This window comes from Nomascus leucogenys, chromosome 9, assembly GCF_006542625.1.
Source record: "Nomascus leucogenys isolate Asia chromosome 9, Asia_NLE_v1, whole genome shotgun sequence".
Classification (NCBI taxonomy): Eukaryota; Metazoa; Chordata; class Mammalia; order Primates; family Hylobatidae; genus Nomascus; species Nomascus leucogenys.
This window is the reverse complement of record NC_044389.1, coordinates 6776786-6796082: the sequence shown is the minus strand read 5'-3', so window position 1 is coordinate 6796082 and position 19297 is coordinate 6776786. Positions and strand designations below refer to the sequence as shown.

Here is a 19297-nt window from a genome sequence, read left to right as displayed (position 1 = left end):
GGAAAAATTCAAACAAATCCACAAAATGTCACGGTCAATTATACAAATACATATGATAGAAATGTACTTAGTGGCCTATCACCATGGCTCACGCCTGTAATCCCAGCACTTTGGGAGGCCGAGGTGCGCAGATTACCTGAGGTCAGGAGTTTGAGATCAGTCTAGCCGACACGGTGAAACCCTGTCTCTACTAAAAAAAAAAAAAGAAAGAAAGAAAAAAAATGAGCCGGGCATGGTGGCATGTGCTTGTAATTGTAATCTCAGGTACTCAGGAGGCTGAGGCAGGAGAATCACTTGAGCCCGGAGGGCAGAGGTTGCAGTGAGCCAAGATCGTGCCACTGCACTCCAGCCTGGGCAACAGAGTGAGACTCCACCCCAGCCACCGCACTAAAATAAAAATGTGATTTAGCCATAGACCATGTGATAAAAGAGCTAGTGGTGTTATATTTACTTTGATTTAAAAAAGTCACATGGCTAACAAAAAGTTAATATAATCTTAAGTAGCATTTAAAGGATTATCTGAAAGAGTATCTTCTTCCTGTGGGCTGCTGACAATGGAGTACTGTACATGATCTATGCATCCATATGTGCATAAAAAATGTCTAAAGACTGAATACCTGTCACATACACCTGTGTTAATATTCTATATAACTATATAAATGAGGTTATGATTAATTAAAAAGTGTCACTTAGCATTCTATTATTATATATTTTTCATCACTGGACACCAAAATTATACTGTCACCATGCAGAAACTGTTAAAATTTGTCATTTCAAAGCATTCTCATATTCAAAAGTGCTGAGAATCAGCACTATAGATAAATGCCCTCAGTCTGTTCTTGCCCAGGTCAGAGCAAATGTAGATTAAAAAGAAATTATTTATCTGCGCACTCACTTAATCAAGAAATGATTTATGGTGGCTTACTGAAACAGCTCTGTTGTCTGGGCTATATACCCTGATTTTTGGTCAAGGTTGAGAAAGAATTCAGGACATGGGCACACACGAGGAGTGGGTTTAGGAGCAGAAAGTTAAACAGAAAAAGAAGACAGAGAGAAAGCTTCCTCATGCAGAGAAAGCAGGTCATCCAAGAGAGGGTCTCCGAACAGAAAAAGGATTGGCTAGCACGAATGTGCCAAGTTTTATAGTCCAGTTTGAGGAGCCGGTGTCTGATTTACATAGGGCTCATAGATTGGTTTAATCTGGTATGACGTCTACATAATGCACAGGGAAGGCTGGTTACCCCACCCTAATCTTATTATGCAAAGGGACATTCCAGTTGATCAGTGCCACCTTGTCTGCTTCTTTCTGTACACGTGGCTGACAAAGAGAAGGGAAGATGGAGCCTCCATCTTGAACATGATTGGCATGACTGCCAGCATCTATGTCTGCAGCTCTTCATTAGAAAGGAAAATAATTTGGGGCTGCTTTTCATTAAAAAGAAAAGCCTTACCGAGGATTCCCATACCCCTACTATCTGCCTAAGTACTTTCTTAACTCCTATATCATTATGAAAGCACATACACTACAATGAAAATAAGTTGAAGACAGATAAGAAAAATATGGCAAAGGGAGAAGGGCAGGAAAGACAGAACAAGAATCTCTCACACAAAAGGCATGGTATATCTTGTTAGAGGTGAAATATTTCATGCAGTTCTATCTGGATACCTTAAAATGGTATTGAGGAGAATTACATTTCCAGGAATGTAGTAAGTAGGTAACAAGATCAAACAACTAAGTCCTGGATTAAGCATTTTTTCAAAATATTTTCTAAATGCACTGATGAGCTTCTGAAAAACTACAGAATTCCCAGAATTCCTGAAGGCAGGAACCCAGAAGGGTCAGCTGACCTCAGCCGCCTTTGAAAACATTTGATAAACCAGATGAACTGGATCTTCAGGGTTTTTGTAAACTTAGGGCTTTTTGTGGGCACAAGTTAACAGGGTAAGGGAGCAGGCCAATAACAATTCCCTCTCTAATAAAGCTGAGACCTCAAAGGGCTTCTTTGCTTTTGTCTAAAAGTGAACAGAAACTTATCTCTACCCTCCAACCAAAACTGCAAGGAAAAATAAATTATGTGGAACTCTGATGCTGAGTGGATTAGGGTAGGGAACATCACATCTAAGGATCTGGAACCACAACCCATCCCTCACAAGCTGCTCTCTGTCTAGTCTAGAAAACTGCAGACCAATAATTTAGAATGATCTCAGGCTGGTACTGCTGCCAGGCACCTGGCAGAAGTAAATATAATCCTTGCTGGAGAAATCTATTTTTATCCAAGGGCTCAAAAATACTGATACAAATAAAATTCCAAGAAAAATGAGTAGCTCATAGCAAAAAAATAACAGAATACATCGGAAACATATAACCATGAACAAGGAACAGCAAAAACAGACCTGAAGTACTGTGGATATACAGCATGTAAAATAACCACATTCACTATTTATAAAGATACATCTAAACTGACTGTAGGGAATAAGAAGCTCTAAATAATAACTAAATAAAGTTGAAAAAGTACCTCTGGCAGTGTGGTGCAAGGTGGATGTGGCAGGACCACGGGGCTCAAGTGCAGCTCCGGCAGGAACACAGACCATTTTAGTTTTGATTGCTGTTACTACTACTGATAACTGAGCCAAAGTAGTGATGCTACTTGAAGGAAATTTCTGCAACCCTCAGTCAATGATCATATGATTGTGAGCCATGCCTTTAGTGAAGAGGAACACCGAGCCCCAGCACTTGTGCCAGGGAGCTCTGCCTGAGGGGATTACCAGTGAACTTGAATGTGTAACCAATAGTACTCTTGCCACTATCATACACCAGCTGAGCAGTCTGAGATCTACTTATTTATCCTTGGGCAGTCAGAAGGTGGAGGAGAGGATCTCCTGGCTATGAACTATGCAAGGCTTAGAAGGGCCAAAATGCTGCACCATTTACATCAATGACCCCCTTAAGAACCATTTTCTGCAAAAACTTCATCAGCACAGCCAAGTATAGCATGTGGTCATTTCTCCCTGAGTTTTTGTATCTGCAATTTACCAAACCTGCCAATGCTTTCTTGTTCATTAATGTATTGCAGCAAATTCCAGACGTGTCTCCAACAGGAAAATATACAACTCTCTTGCCTCTGATTTCAGGGATCAAAGAGGTTATAGAAGATTATAAATGACATATGGCAGACAAAATAGTTAATACAAAGAACTGGGAGTTCCTTCCTACAGACATAGTCCTGATGTCTTCCAGTGAACCTCAGTTGATTGTTATATAGCAACACCTAATCTGGATGGAGAGACAGATCTAAAGCTACAGCAGGCTTTGCCAGAAACAGGTTGAATGCAATAAAAAAACCGATTGTTCAGACTATCTGGAAAAATAGACCTAATCGTCATTTCATAGCTTTGCTGGAACCTTGAGCCTAAGTGGTAAAAGCTCTGTTCCAGTTGGGCCTGACCCAGGTCTTGTTAAGAGGTATACAGCTGAGAAATACTCAGTGGATCATTGGCATAGTTGTTTACACTGGATTTGAAACAAAATTCATGCAGAATTCTGTCAAATCATCTCTCAAGAGATCAAAGGTTGAGAAAGGGATCAGTGTGCCAGTCTCCCTTTTGTTCCTGCTGCTCTTGGTCATGTCCTTGATTCCAGCTACCAAGTCATTGTTTGACATACTGGTGTTCATCATCTTGTACCAGAACCTCATCCCCATTAGTCTGCTGGTCACTGCGGGAAAATTGTGAAATATGTTCAGGCCCAGCTTATACACTGGGATGAAGATATGCATTATAAAGTAAATAATGTCTATGCTATGGCCAGAACATTCAATCTCAATCAAGAACTTGGGCAGGTAAAACACCTATTTTCTAATAAAACAGGAATATTATGACATTTAAGAAGTGTACCATTGCAGGTGTAATTTACGGTTAGACACTTTCTTCCATCCTAGAGTCCTGTGAATTTAATGACCCCAAATTATTGGAGAACTTTGAGAATGGCCATCCCACAGAAGACTATATAACGCAACTTCTTACCCTGTTATCTGTGTGCCACACTGTTATTCCTGAGAGATGGAAATAATATAATCTACCAGGCTTCCTCCCCAGCTAAAGCAGCTTTAGTGAAAGGAGCAAAAGAACATGGCTTGTTCTTTGTACAAGAACACCATACGCTGCCACCATAGAAGCTACGGGAGAAAAATACTTTTGAAATTCTTAATGTCCTGGAGTTCTCTAGTAACAGAAAAAGAATGTCTGTAATTGTCTAGACCCTTATGGGACGCCTCTGGCTCTACTGCAAAGGGGCTGATACAGTGATTTATGAGAGACTTTCAGAAGATTCTCTATTTGTTCAGGAGACATTAACCCATCTGGAATATTTTGCCACAGAAGGTCTGAGAATTTTCTGTGTTGTGTATAGAGATTTAACTGAGAAAGAATATAATGAGTGATTTCGGAAGTACAAAAAAGCGAGTACAACTGTACACGACAGAATTCAAAGGGTAGAAAAATGTTATTATATTATTGGCCAGGCACAGTGGCTTACACCTGTAATCTCAGCACTTTGAGAGGCCGAGGTGGATGGATCACCTGAGGTCAGGAGTTTGAGACCAGCCTGGCCAACATGGTGAAACGCTATCTCTACTAACAATACAAAAAAGAAATTAGTTGGGAGTGGTGGCGGGTGCCTATAATCCCAGCTACTCAGGAGGCTGAGGCAGGAGAATCACTTGAACTCAGGAGGCAGAGGTTGCAGTGAGCCAAGATCACGCCACAGCACTTCAGCCTGGACAACAAGAGCAAAACTTTGTCTCAAAAAAAAAATAAAAACGAACGTAATGATATTATTGAAAAGGTAACATAGGCCATATGTACTCTATATGCCAAGATAAATATGTGAAGGAAATCTAGTTATCAATGTTTTCATATCTTGAAGTAATTTTTTATTATTTATTTTTTATTTATTTTTTGAGATGCAGTCTGACTCTGTCGCCCAGGCTGGAGTGCGTGGCGTGATCTCGGCTCACTGCAAGCTCCACCTCCTGGGTTCACGCCATTCTCCCACCTCAGCCTCCTAAGTAGCTGGGACTACAGGCACTCGCCACCACACCCAGCTAATTTTTTTTGTTGTTTTTGTATTTTTAGTAGAGATGGGGTTTCACCGTGTTAGCTGGGATGGTCTCGATCTCCTGACCTTGTGATCCACCCGCCTTGACCTCCCAAAGTGCTGGGATTATAGGCGTGAGCCACTGTGCCCCACCAGTAATTATTAAAACAATGAAATTTTTTTCTTCAGAAGTAAAAAAAAAAAAAAAAAGTAAAAGGATCCCCAAAATGTATAAATATGAAAAAATATTAATTACTGAAAAAAACCTTGTCAACAAACAAGGTCGTGAGTTAAGGATAGCTAATGGAAGAATTAGTAAATGGAAAAAGACATCGCAGAAAATATCCAGAAAGCAGCAGTAAGAAATAAAATGATAAAAATACGAAGATTAAGAGACAGAAGGGAGAATGAGAAGATCAACATACATATAACCGGAGCCTCAGAAGAAGGGAAGTGCAGGGAGAGACGGAGAGAGAGACAGAGACACAGACTGAGAGAGAGAGAGAGGAGAAAATAAGACAGAGTCAATGTTTGAAGAGATTTATCACTGATAAATTTCCAAAACTGATGAAATACACCATCCCACAGATTCAAAAAAAAAATGTAGCAAATCCAAAATAGGATAAAGACCCAAAAAATCCTCACCTAGACACATTATAACGAAACTTCAAAACATTAAAGTCAAAGGGAAGTCCTTAAAATCAGCCAGAAAATGACAGGCTATCTTCACAGGAACAACAATTAGACTTCTAGCTGACTTCTTATCAGAAACAACTGAGGAAGAAGACAGTGGAATAATTTCAGTGTAATGAGAGAAAAGAACTGTCAACCTACTATTCTATATCTATTGACAATATTGTTCATGGAAGGGAGCAAAATAAATATATTTATTTTCAAAGAAACAAAAACAGAGATTTGACCTGGAGAACCTCATTTAATGCAATTGTAAAGAGTGAAATCCAGGCAGAAGGAAAGTAATATCAGATAAAGAGTCCAGGTTAAAAGTCCACTTGACAGGGAATTTTAGTGAGAACTGAAGCACTTACTAGTTAGTTGGATGGCATCATATTTAAAGTCTCTTCAACAATAAAGAGACTTTTTTATACATAATTTTAATCTTTGAAAATCAGACACTAGATCCATTATATCATTACTTGGAGTTTCCATCTCACCTGAGTTGCTGTCTTACTAGGAAACATTTGATATTTCTTCAGTCACACCTGAAAATGGAAATAACATTTAGATTGTGCTTCACAACTTTTAAAGTGCTTTCATAAACATCATCTTGTTCAAATCCACAACTGTGCTACTATTATTTTCATTTTATAGACTGAAGAACACATAGAGTATGATTTCTCCAAGACTGTATAGTTAATAGAACTCAGAAAGGTTTTCTGAACCTAAAGATTGGAATTTTTAGGCCAGGCACGGTGACTCACACCTATAATCCCAGCACTTTGGGAGGCTGAGGAGGGCAGATCACTTGAGGTTAGGAGTTCAAGACCAGCCTGGCCAATATGGTGAAACTCCTTCTCTACTAAAAATACAAAAATTAGCCAGGAATGGTGGTGCATGCCTTTAACCCCAGCTACTCAGGAGGCTGAGGCTGGAGAATCGCCTGAACCCAGGAGGCAAAGGTTGCAGCGAGCCGAGATCACACCACTGCACTCCAGCCTCAGCAAGAGTGAGACTCTGTCTCAAAAAAAAAAAAAGATTGCACTTTTTAGATTGTGTTCTGCCTTTAAAAGTTCCCTAAGTATCTTTAGGATTAAAACACATTTATTAATCAAAATTTTAAATGAAATCCACATATATAAATAAGTGAAAGTGGAGGGAAGTGTTCTGGTTGAAGAGAGGGCATAGTCAAAGCTCCACTTACACAGCTTCCCACTATCTGCCTGCAATGGCTCCTAAACTCTTCTGTGGACTAGTTTGAAGCTCACTGATTGACACTATCATCCTACTTTCACCTTATAAAGTAGTCTCAGACTCATTCACATTACTTAGTCTCTAACTCAAATCACTTTCTCTCCACCACAAGCTGACTACCAGTATTCACTTACAGATATTCAAGACTTCAGAGGATCTTTTAACTCCCCCAAATTGAATAGTATATGTATGTACATGTATGTAATTTTAATGGAAGAGGGACTATTACAAGGACTGTTTATAGGCAGAGGAATTATTTCATTGGGTTTTGAAAGTAGACCATGATTCAAAAAAGGGGTAAGCCTCTGGTTCTGGCTTATAAGATCATGGCTTTAATTCACACCTCAAATCTTATTTTCAGGGCCAGTTTTTCTGGTTTTTGTTTAGCTTTCCTTCTTGACTATTATTCAAACTCTTATTCTGTAAATACCTGATTCGGTCTAGTCCAGTTTCTGGAACTTTATATCTGAATGCAGATGGTGACCCTGTCATACTCTAGCCTTGGGAACTAGATGCAAATATTGCCTACACTGTCTTTATTTTGTGTAATGAATTTTACAGTATTCTACAGTTCAAAATTTAAGTATATATTCGTGTAAATATATATAATTTAAACCTTCATAGCTCTGTTGCCTATATCTTCCAGGGTATATGGTACATGGGGGCTTTGAACTATATTTGTAGCTGGCCTACGAATAAATGAACACCATTGGCTTATGCTTATCTTTTTTGTATGTCTTAAATATTGCATGTAAAATGTCAATAAAAGACATACAAAACTTAAGCAATACCCTCCAGGATGCTAGCCAATGCCTGATTCATAATGGGTGATCAATAGTTATCTGTTAAATAAATTTTTATTCATACTAGGTTTAGTTGTTTTATCACAGGTTGTCATTACACTTAAGATGACACAATGTATTTATTTTAGCTGACTGTATACAATGAATTGTTATAGTGGGGTTTACATACCTAGTGTGATTATAATTAAATTGATTACTTGTAATTAGACTTGTTTGAGACAGAGTCTCACTTTGTCGCTCAGGCTGGAGTACAGTAGTGCCATCTCGGCTCACCTCAATCTCGGCCTCCTGGGTTCAAGTGATCCTCCCACTGCAGCCTCCTGAGAAGCTGGGACTACATGACCAGCTAATTTTTTTTTTTTGTATTTTTGTATTTTTAGTAGAGACAGAGTTTCACCATGTTGGCCAGGCTGGTCTCAAACTCCTAACCTCAAGTAATCCTCCCACCTCAGCCTCCCAAAGTGCTGGGATTACAGGCGTGAGCCCCTGTGCCTGGCCATAGACTCTTTACAGTCATATTTCATATAGTTTTCCTATCAGTAGGTGAAAGAGAAAAAGACTGCTTCTACTCTGAATCCCAGAGAATAACAGGAAAGATTACAAAACTAAGACATCATTTTGTAAAAGTTTTCATGTTATTTCATCTGTTAAGAATGTTTAGGTGTTTTGTTTTGGCTAGAAAATTTAAATTTCTCTTACACTAATTTCATATGACAATATTAGCTTTTGGGTTGGTATTTGATTCTATCTACTACTAGTTTGTTTGTATTTCAAACTAAGACATACTTTTTCAGACTTTAAATTCTAGTGTGTTCTAAATTCAATTACTTTTCAATGTCTATGAATTTTCATCCAATTATTTCACTAATGTGGTAAACTTAAACATTGATGTCTGAAGCAGTAGCCATTATATTTGGTCCATTAGTTTACTTACAGCCCAGCACTAATGTTTATTAGTCAAATGAAATCTTAACTTGGGAAACCCTCTTCTTACACTTAGCCAGAGGCTATAATTCACAACTAGTATTTTCACAAGTGGGTTCAACTGAAGACAAGTACTGTGGGAAAATGTAGATGGGCAAAGCAAATCTATCAGGGCAACTGGAAAACTAAGTCAAGTTCATATGCTACAGATAAGGGCAGAGAAGTGCCATCTCACTTTCAAAAAAGAAAAAAAATGCAGGTGGCCTTTGATGAACAGAATATTTCTCTTCAACCTATTTTAACCTCTATATTCTTATCTAAAATTTCCTCATTAAAGCTATTAAGGTAAGCTTCAGAATATTTCCTGCTATAACTACTTAGTAAAACTAGTTAGTGTATAAAAAGACAATTGATTTTTGTAGGTTGTACATCACTAAATTTCAGCACATCTTGGCATCCAGACTAACACACGGTGAAAGACAGGAACATGGCAGATGATCTTTACTTATACTTTCTGTATGGGGGTAGAGCAGGAATGGATAATAGCATTGCATGATTACTTTTTACTTTTAAAAAGTTAATTTCTAAAATAATAATTTATAATTGTATCCTACAGTTTTTTGTTTTGCTTTGTTTTTTTGCTAACACCCCTCACCATCACGTAATACATTTACAAGATGGGAATGATACTACCAGGCTCACTTTCAGGAGTTGTGTATGTCTTAGTCTAAGAAAACCAATACAAAATTAGCCAGGTGTGGTGGTGCATGCCTGTTAATTCCAGCTACTCGGGAGGCTAAGGCAGGAGAATTGCTTGAACCCGGGAGGCAGAGGTTGCAGTGAGTCAAGATCACACCATTGCACTCCAGCCTGGGCAACAAGAGCGAAACTCCATCTAAAAAAGAAAAAGAAAAAAAAAGAAAAGAAAAACCAGTTGGGGCCAGGCCCAGTGGTTTACAACTTACATAATCCAAGCACTTCGGGAGGCCAAGGCAGGAGTGCTGGAGTCCAAGAGTTTGAGACCAGCCTGGGCATTATGGCAAAACCCCATCTCTACAAAAAATACAAATATTGGCCAGGTGTGGTGGCACACGTCTGTAGTCCGAGTTACTAGTGGGTGAACTGAGGTGGGAGGATTGCTTGAGCCTAGGAGGTCAAGGCTGCAGTGAGCCAAGATCATGCCACTGCACTGCAGGCTGGGCGACAGAGCAAGACCCTGACTCAAAAAATAAATACGTAAAAAATAAATTAAAAATAAGAAAAACAGTCTCATATGCTATTAGTTGCATTTAACTGCAAACATATAACTTGAAAAAAATAGCTAAAGGTTTTTCATCTTTAATAAAGTCATTTTTCTTCTTAAAAATGGATCTAGGGTAGTTTTTTTTTTTTTTTTTTTTTTTTTTTTTTGAGACAGAGTTCTACTCTTGTTGCCCAGACTGGAGTGCAATGACGTGACCTTGGCTCACTGCAACCTCCGCCTCGCGGGTTCAAAGGATCCTCCTGCCTCAGCCTCCCAAGTAGCTGGGATTACTGGCACAGCGCCACCATGCCCAGCTAATTTTTGTATTTTTGGTAGAGATGGGGTTTCACCATGTTGGCCAGGCTGTTCTCGAACTCCTGACCTCAAGTGATCTGTGAGCCTCAGTCTCCCAAAGTGCTGGTGTGAGCCACCATGCCCGGCTGTAATTCTTTTTAAAAAATAGCTAGAAAATACAATCTTGCCTTTATCTTAAGTATATGAAATACTGTTAGAATATGTTGAATTATTTCTACTTAGATAACCTCATAACTAAATTATTGCCACAATATGAATAGCCTTTAGCCATAAAATTAAAAGCATAAGAACACGACATTTATAAAGAATACTTAGAACGCAGAAAATTTTCAACTTACAAAATAGTTGTTTTCTACAGAGCTGTGCAAACTGACATCTTGGTACACTGCTACAAAATAATTTTATTATAGTCACAGGCTAACCTCAAAAAATTTCACTAGAAATATGTCATTTGTTTTCCTTCCTTTATTCTCACCTTCTGTTATTTTGTTTGTTATTGAAAATGGTATAACATATTATTCTTGTCAAATAAGATTAAAGTCATTTACTTTTTACCCACACAAAAAGGAAATCAGAAGAGTTCCTGAAGTAAATGAAGAACAGTTGGAAAAGGAGGTAAACTAGATTTTAAAAGATGTTCAGAACTTCACACACACAAAAAAGCCCAGGCCCAGATGGCTTCATTGGTGAACGTTATCAAACATTTAAAGAAGAATATCAATTCTTAAGAAACTCTTCTAAAAATAGAAGAGGAAGGAATACTTCCCAATTTAGCCTGTGAGGCCAGTATCACTTTGATATCAAAACCAAAAACATCACACAAAAACAGAAATACACAAACCAGTATTTCCTACGAATATGGATGCAAAACCTCAAAAAAATAGCAGACTAAATCTAGCTACATAAAAAAAATGATTACACTCTGTGACCAAATGTGATGTTATCTCAGGAAAGCAAGGTTAGTTTAACATCCAAAATTCAATTAATGTAATAAACCATATCAGTAGAACAAAGGATAAAAACCACATCATCATCTGAAAAGATGCAGAAAAAACATGGGCAAAATCTAACATTCTGTCATGACAGAAACCCTTAACAAACTAGAAACAGGAAGAAAACTAAGAGCTGGGCATGGTGCCTCACACCTGTAATCCCAGCACTTTGGGAGGCCAAGGTGGGAGGATCAGTTGAGCCTAGGAGTTCAAGACCAATCTGGGCAATATAGTGAGACCTTGTCTCTACAAAAATATTAAAAAGTTAGCTGAGTGTGGTGATGTGGGCGTGTAGTCTGAGCCACTCAGGAGGCTGAGGTGGAGTGTTGCTTGAGCCTGGGAGGCAGAGGTTGTGGTGAACCAAGATTATGCTACTGCACTCCAGCCTGGGGAACAGAGATGTCATCTCAAACAAACAAACAAACAAACACCAAAATCAAAATAAACTAGGAACAGAAATGAAGCTCCCCAAACTGATATAAAACATGTATGAAAACTCCACATTCATCATACTTAATGGTGAAAGGGTAAATATTTCACCCTGAAGATCAGAAAAAAGACTACAAGAATGTACACTCTCACCATTTCTATTCAACATTACACCAGAGGCGATTAGGCAAGAAAAAAACTCTAAAATACAAATTGGAAAGAAGTAAAACATGTCTATTTGCAGATAATATGATCTTATACATAGAAAATTCATAGGAATGTTAACTAAAAACTATTAAAAATAATAAACTGGGCCGGGTGTGGTGGCTCACGCCTGTAATCCCAGCACTTTAGGAGGGTGAGGCGGGTGGATCACCAGAGGTCGGGAGTTCAAGACCAGCCTGGCCAACATGGTGAAACCTCATCTCTACTAAAAATACAAAATTAGCTGGATGTGGAGGCTTGCACCTGTGATCCCAGCTTCTCAGGAGGCTGAGGCAACAGAATCGCTTGAACCTGGGAGGCAACGGTTGCAGTGAGCCGAAATTGCGCCACTGCACTCCAACCTGGGCGACAGAGCAAGACTCCATCTCAAAAATAATAATAATAATAATAATAATAATAATAATAATAATAATAAACTGGCCAAGCGTGGTGGCTCCCACCTGTAATCCCAGCACTTTGGGAGGCAGAGGCAGGCAGATCACGAGGTCAGGAGATCGAGACCATCCATGTCTCTACTAAAAATACAAAAAATTAGCCAGGTGTGGTGGCATGCGCCTGTAGTCCCAGCTACTCGGAAGGCTGAGGCAGGAGAATCGTTTGAACTCAGAAGACGGAGGTTGCAGAGAGCCGAGATCGCGCCATTGCACTCCAGCCTGGGCTACAGAGCAAGACCCCATCTCAAAAACAAATAAATAAATAAAAAGAAAGCAAGCAAGAAATTAAAGAAGCCAGGCACAGTGGCCCGCACCCGTAATCCCAGCTACTCAGCAGGCTGAGGAAGAAGGATCACATGAGGCCAGGATTTTCAGAGCAGCCTAGGTAACATGGTGAGACCCCATCACTAAAACAATTTTAAAAATCAGCCAGAGACTACAGCCAGTTTGGTGATATATGCCTGTAGTCCCAGCTACTCAGGATGCTGAGGCAAGAGGATTGCTTGAGCCCAGAAGTTTAAGCCCAGCCTGGGCAACATGGTGAAATCCCATCTCTACCAAAAAAGTACAAAAATTATCTGGGCATGGTGGCATGTACCTGTGGTCTCAGCTATTTGGGAGGCAGAGGTAGAAGGATCACCTGAGCCCAGGGAGGTTGAGGCTGCAATGAGCTGTGATCGTACCACTGCACTCCAGTCAGAGTGAGACCCTGTCTTTAAAAAAAAAAAAAAGGAAAAAGAAAAGAAAAAAAACCGTAGAAGATAAAATATTCAGGCCAGACGTGGTGGCACGTGCCTGTAATCCCAGCTACTCGGGAGGCTGAGGCAGGAGAATCACTTGAACCCTGGAGGAAGAGGTTGCAGTGAGCCAAGATCACGCCACTGCACTCCAGCCTGGGCAACAGGCGCAACTCCGTCTCAAAAAAAAAAAGGAAAAAACAAAGAGGTTATCTTAGAATTAGGTGAGATTTTATATATAACAAATATCTTCCCCATAGCAGGCATATAGGAAATATGAATCATTTCTTATTTTTATTTCACTATGTTGTGAGCATTTTTACAAGCTCTTTATTTTTCTGAATAATTATGCTTACTATATTAACTAAAATTTATTTGATTTTTTTTTTTTTGATGGAGTTTCGCTCTTGTTTCCCAGGCTGGAGTGCAACAGTGCAATCTTGGCTCACTGAAACCTCCACCTCCCAGGTTCAAGTGGTTCTCCTGCCTCAGCCTCCCAAGTAGCTGGGATTACAGGTGTGTGCCACCACACCGGACTAATAAGAGGTGTACTATCATCATCCCCATTTAACAGATAAAGAAATAGAGGCCTAGTTTGCATAATTAACAAATACATGGAACTAGGCTTAAACCCAAGTTTCTCTGATTGCAAATTTTATGTTCTGTACCATTATACTATACAGCTATGTTAGGATGGATTCAGCAAATGTGGCATACATACAACATGGGATACTAGGCAGCCATAAAAAGAATGAGATTATGTCCTTTGAAGTAACATGGATGGAGCTGGAGGCCATAATTCTAAATAAATTAGTGCAGGAAGAGAAAACCAAATACTGCATGTTCTCACTTATAAATGGGAGCTAAACATTGGGCACACATAGATATAAATATGGAAACAAGAGACACTGTGGACTACTAGAGGGTGGAGGGATGAAGATGGGTAGTGAGTACAATGCTTAAGACCTAGGTGACGGAATCCATACTCCTAATGTCAGCATCACACAATATTCCCATGTACTCAATCTGCACATGTACTCCCTGTAACTAAAATACAAGTTGAAATGAAAATAAAATAAAATTATACATTTAAATTATAAATTATCATCTCGCAATTTTAATAAAAGTGTGTATATGTATTTGTATATTTATATATTTAAACATATATGCGTATACATGTTTAGAAAGACAGGAATATGCAAAATGTTAATGGTGGTAAATTTTAGGGGTTGGTTTCTTTGTGATTATCTGTGTGGTGAATGTGCTACTTTTGTAATAGAAAAAATAAATAAATGCACTCCAAATATTTTCTTCAGTAAAGAAATTAGGCAAAAAAAGAAAATACACAAATCAATGTGTTTAAAGTTTTCTCAATAAGCTCCACTTTAGAATAATAAATCCACCTATATACTGAGTATAAACTTTGATTAACAAACATAAACTCATGGTGGCACACACCTGCAATCTCAGCTACTCAGGAGATGGATGCAGGAGAATCTCTTGAACCTGGGAGGTGGAGGTTGCAGTGAGCTAAGATTGCGCCACTGCACTCCAGCCTGGGTGACAGAGCAAACTCTGTCTCAAAACAAACAAACAAACAACAAACAAACATATTCTGTAACAGAAATACCCTGTGTGCAAATTCAGTCCTAGCTAACAAGGCTTAACAAAAATTATTAACTCCCAGATTCTAAAAAAGTTTATTTGGTGACTTTCTTATTTGATGACTTCACTACATTCTCATCAGCTATGAATTAGAATAATTCCAATTTGAACTATAGTGTGATGTGTTGAATTTTTCCGTTTCTGTCATGTGCTGTTTTTACTTTGAGATAATAGTGCTTTACAGTTTATTATTGCCGGTAATAACAATAACAACTGCTAAGCCCTAAGTTAACATCTACCTTATCCTTAAACTTCATTATATTTATCCTTGGCCAAATTTTTAAAAAATGTATGGAGATCAAGCAGCATATATTTTAAGAATACAGATTATAAAAACATCATTTTCCTGAAAGTTAAATTCCTCAAAGGAACTAGTTAATTTTCAAATCTTCTAACACCTTCTCATTACTTCAGTGTGATTGCTTCAAATATGGAAAAGAGTTTTTATTTCCCCTTGACAAGATCACACTGCTGTGTGCATATAAACTACGATTAACAAGGTAAATTGGTTGGTTCAATATTATATTAACTCCAATTCTATCAAGAGGTTCATCCTGTAATATTACGAATCTAGTTTAATCACCAAGATTTGGTCAATTCCCCTCCTGATTAAAAAAAAATACTTGCAGTTCATTTCCAATGCTAAGAAATAATACATTGACAACATTGCTTCATAGATACCTACTGCTCACTAAGAAAAATGTACAGCTAAATATAATTTTATGTTATTATATAATAAACACTAAATAAATCAGGCTTAGATTTTATGCTGTGCAATAATTCTCTTAATAATTGTTTAAACCAAAATTAGGACAACTAAGGTGCTCAAATGTCACCTTCTCAGGTAAAGCCCATATTGACCCCCACCTTGTTTAACACTGCAACCAGTTCCCCTCCATCCCCCTCCCCTACGCACATAATCTTACCCTGGGCAAAGCATTCTTTCTCCTCCTCCTCCTCCTTTTTCTCCTTAATACTTATCACCTTCTAACAGCCATATAATTTACTTGTCATCTTCGACTTGTGTGTTGTCTGCCTACTATTACATAGGACAGCGCCTGTGACATAGTAGGTGCCGTTGAATGAATAATTTTACCCACTAGGTGGGCAGTGGAAGCTACTGTTTTGTTTTGTTTGTTCGTTTGTTTTGGAGATGGAGTTTTGCTCTCGTCACCCAGGCTGGAGTGCAGTGGCGTGATCTTGGCTCACTGCAACCTCCGTCTCCCAGGTTCAAGCAATTCTCCTGCCTCAGCCTCCTGAGTAGCTGGGATTACAGGCACCTGCCACCATGGCCGGCTAATTTTTGTATTTTTAGTAGAGACTAGGTTTCACTATGTTGACCAGGCTAGTCTTCAACTCCTGACCTTAGGTGATCCAACCGCCCCAGCCTCCCAAAGTGCTGGGATTACAGACGTGAGCCACTGCGCCTGGCCGAAGCTATTGTTTTTATTTGAGTATTTGGTGACTTACACAAGCAGTCCCCAACCTTTTTGGGGGTGGTTTCGGAGATGAAACTGTTCCACCTCAGATGATCAGGCATTAGTTAGATTCCCATAAGGAGTGCAGCAACCTAGATCCCTCACATGCACAGTTCACAATAAAGTTTGTGCTCCCATGAGAATCTAATGCCACCACTGATCTGACAGGAGGCAGAGCTCAGGCAGTAATGCTCACTTGCCCACCGCTCACCTCCTGCTGTGCAGCCCAGTTCCTAACAGGTCAAGTCCAAGTTCCAGGGTTTAGGGATCCCTGACTTACACAAATGGGTGGAAATATAATGTTTAGTTTTGTAATTAGAGTAAATCCTCATTTTTCACCCAGATTAAAGCAAAAAAAAAAAAAAAATACTTTTTTCAGGAGCCTTGAGACCTACTAATCCCTCCAAGGTTTAAGACAGACTTATACAGTGGCTCTCAACCTGAAAAGAAAAAACCGAAATAGAACCCAGAGAAAATCCATAGTTCTGAGATTTTGAAGGGAAAAGGGGCAGGGTGTTAATTTTTTGCTATCTGGGGGGAGGTCTCAAATGACTCTTCCTGCATGGTTATTGCAATGTTTTTCATCATGCTTACCATGCATATTTTACATATATTATAAAACTATTACATGCTCATGATAAATTACAAAGGTTCACAGACCTCAGCATTACCATTATTACTTTGACTTAGCCTGCTCCTGTTATACTAAGTAGATGAAACACAAAAAGGGAAAATAATTTCTGTGGCTGTAGAAAAATTCTAGTAATTTGCAATTATAAATAGTGCCTTTTGATGGGCTGGTCACACCAAAAGAACTCTAGGCTACAAAGTAGTTATGTCAATAATCAACAGTTTTTATAATAATAAAAACTGAAAAAACTATATAAACTATATATATACTATATATAAACTATATCTATATACTATCTATAAACTATACATATACTATCTATAAACTATATATAATATATAAACTATATATACTATTATGTATAAACTATATATATATATATATATTTTTGAGACGGAATCTCACTATGTCACCCAGGCTGGAGTGCAGTGGCGCAATCTCGGCTCACTGCAACCTCCGCCTCCCGGGTTCAAGCTATTCCCCTGCCTCAGCCTCCCAAGTAGCTGGGACTATAGGCACATGCCACCATGCCCAGGTAATTTTTTGTATTTTAGTACAGACGGGATTTCACCATGTTGGCCAGGATGGTCTCGATCTCCTGACTTCGTGATCCGCCCGCCTCGGCGTCCCAAAGACCTGGGATTACAGGCATGAGCCACTGCACCCGGCCGAAAAAAGTATATTTATTCACCAGAAGCTCTTCCTAATTGAACTGGTGAGTTATTATGGAATTTGCATACATAGAAAAAAGATTTACTTTGTAAGAAAAGTCTTTTCATATATTCCCCAAAAAGGCCTCACTCTGACAACTTGAAAAGCAACAAATGACTTTCTGAAAACTATCGGAAAAGAAAAATGTTATCATACATAACTTGTTTAATTTTCCTTCTTGTCCTAAGCCTGAGATAGATGACATCTGTTAATTTTGCTTCTTGTCCTAAGCCTGAAATGAGATAGATGACATCCGTGCATAATTTCATATGTGCATCACTCTTATGAACCTAGGATTTAGCACTTTTAAAATATATTATGTTTTACACATCCCAAAACACCAATTTTTTTTTTTTTCCAGATGGAGTCTCGCTTTGTCACCCAGGCTGGAGTGTGGTGGCGCGATCTCCGCTCACTGCAAGCTCCGCCTCCGGGGTTCACACCATGCCCCTGCCTCAGCCTCCCGAGTAGCTGGGACTACAGGTGCCCCAGACAAATTTTTTAAAAATCATTTTTCCTATGTAGCAAATATCTTTAGGCCTAGCATCTGTTTTCTTATCAGAAGTTAATATATTTAAGATGAAAATTCATTTGTATGTTATGCTTGAAAAGGATATTAATACCCTTTCACATGGCAAACTTACTTTTTAAGTAAATTCCATTAGTAACAGGTGCACTATTAAGAGAGCCCGATTTACTACTTTTTGAGTTCTCAACATGTTGGACACAGGTAAAACAGTCACAGTTGTTGTTTTAAAACAAATTTAGCAACCACATTTCTAAACCTTTTCAAACATGAGAGTAAGAAATAAGTATCATGCTCTCAAAAAATAAAAAATTTCCAAAAGTGCATGGTATCAAAAGTACAAATTAAAAATTTTGTATATTTAAAATTGAGGATTAACTTTAAAGCTCATCATTTATACAGAGACATAGAAAACAACAAAATGTGTGAATGTTTTGTAGCTTTTTTTTTTTTTGAGACAGAGTCTCGCTCACTCTGTCGCCCAGGCTGCAGTGCTGTGGTACGATCTCAGCTCACCGTAGCCTCCGCCTCCTGGGTTCAAGCGATTCTCCTGCCTCACCCTCCCGAGTAGCTGGGATTACAGGTGCCTGCCACCACGCCCAGCTAATTTTTTGTATTTTTAGTAGAGACGGGGTTTCACCATGTTGGCCAGGCTGCTCTCGAACTCCTGACCTCAGGTGATCCACCCGCCTCAGCCTCCCAAAGTGCTGGGATTACAGGTTTGAGCCACCGTGCCCAGTCTCTTTCTTTTTTCTTTTTTTAAGAGATAGCTCACACCCATTTTCTGGCTGTCCGTCAGGCCTGACTTCTTTGATTCAGTTCTCATGCCTCTATCTATTTGTGCATCATTATGTTGCACATGTCCAAGAATTAAGTGTTGACTCTCAGTGGTGTAAAAATAAAAACAACAACAAAACCTATTTACAGTACATTCATGGTTTAAACTGGTACACAAACAGTTTTTCTTAGGCTTTTATCATTTGCCAACATCACCATACCCATTCAACAAAAATTATATAACTTCTCGTTTCTTTATGCCTATCAGACTGCTGGGTACTGTGAGTTGGATGAGTCCCCCCGCCCCTCAAGAGCAAAATTACAGCAAAGTCTCTGTCAAGGTTTCATATTAAAATGTTGAAAGTGGATACAAAATCAAGAGA

At 38.8% G+C, this 19297-nt stretch overlaps 1 protein-coding gene across 2 annotated transcripts in view; it reads right to left on the bottom strand.

Annotated features, from left to right (window-relative positions):
* N4BP2L2 (NEDD4 binding protein 2 like 2) overlaps positions 1 to 19297 on the bottom strand; it is a 112692-nt gene that overhangs the window by 41870 nt on the left and 51525 nt on the right. The window lies entirely within an intron of this gene.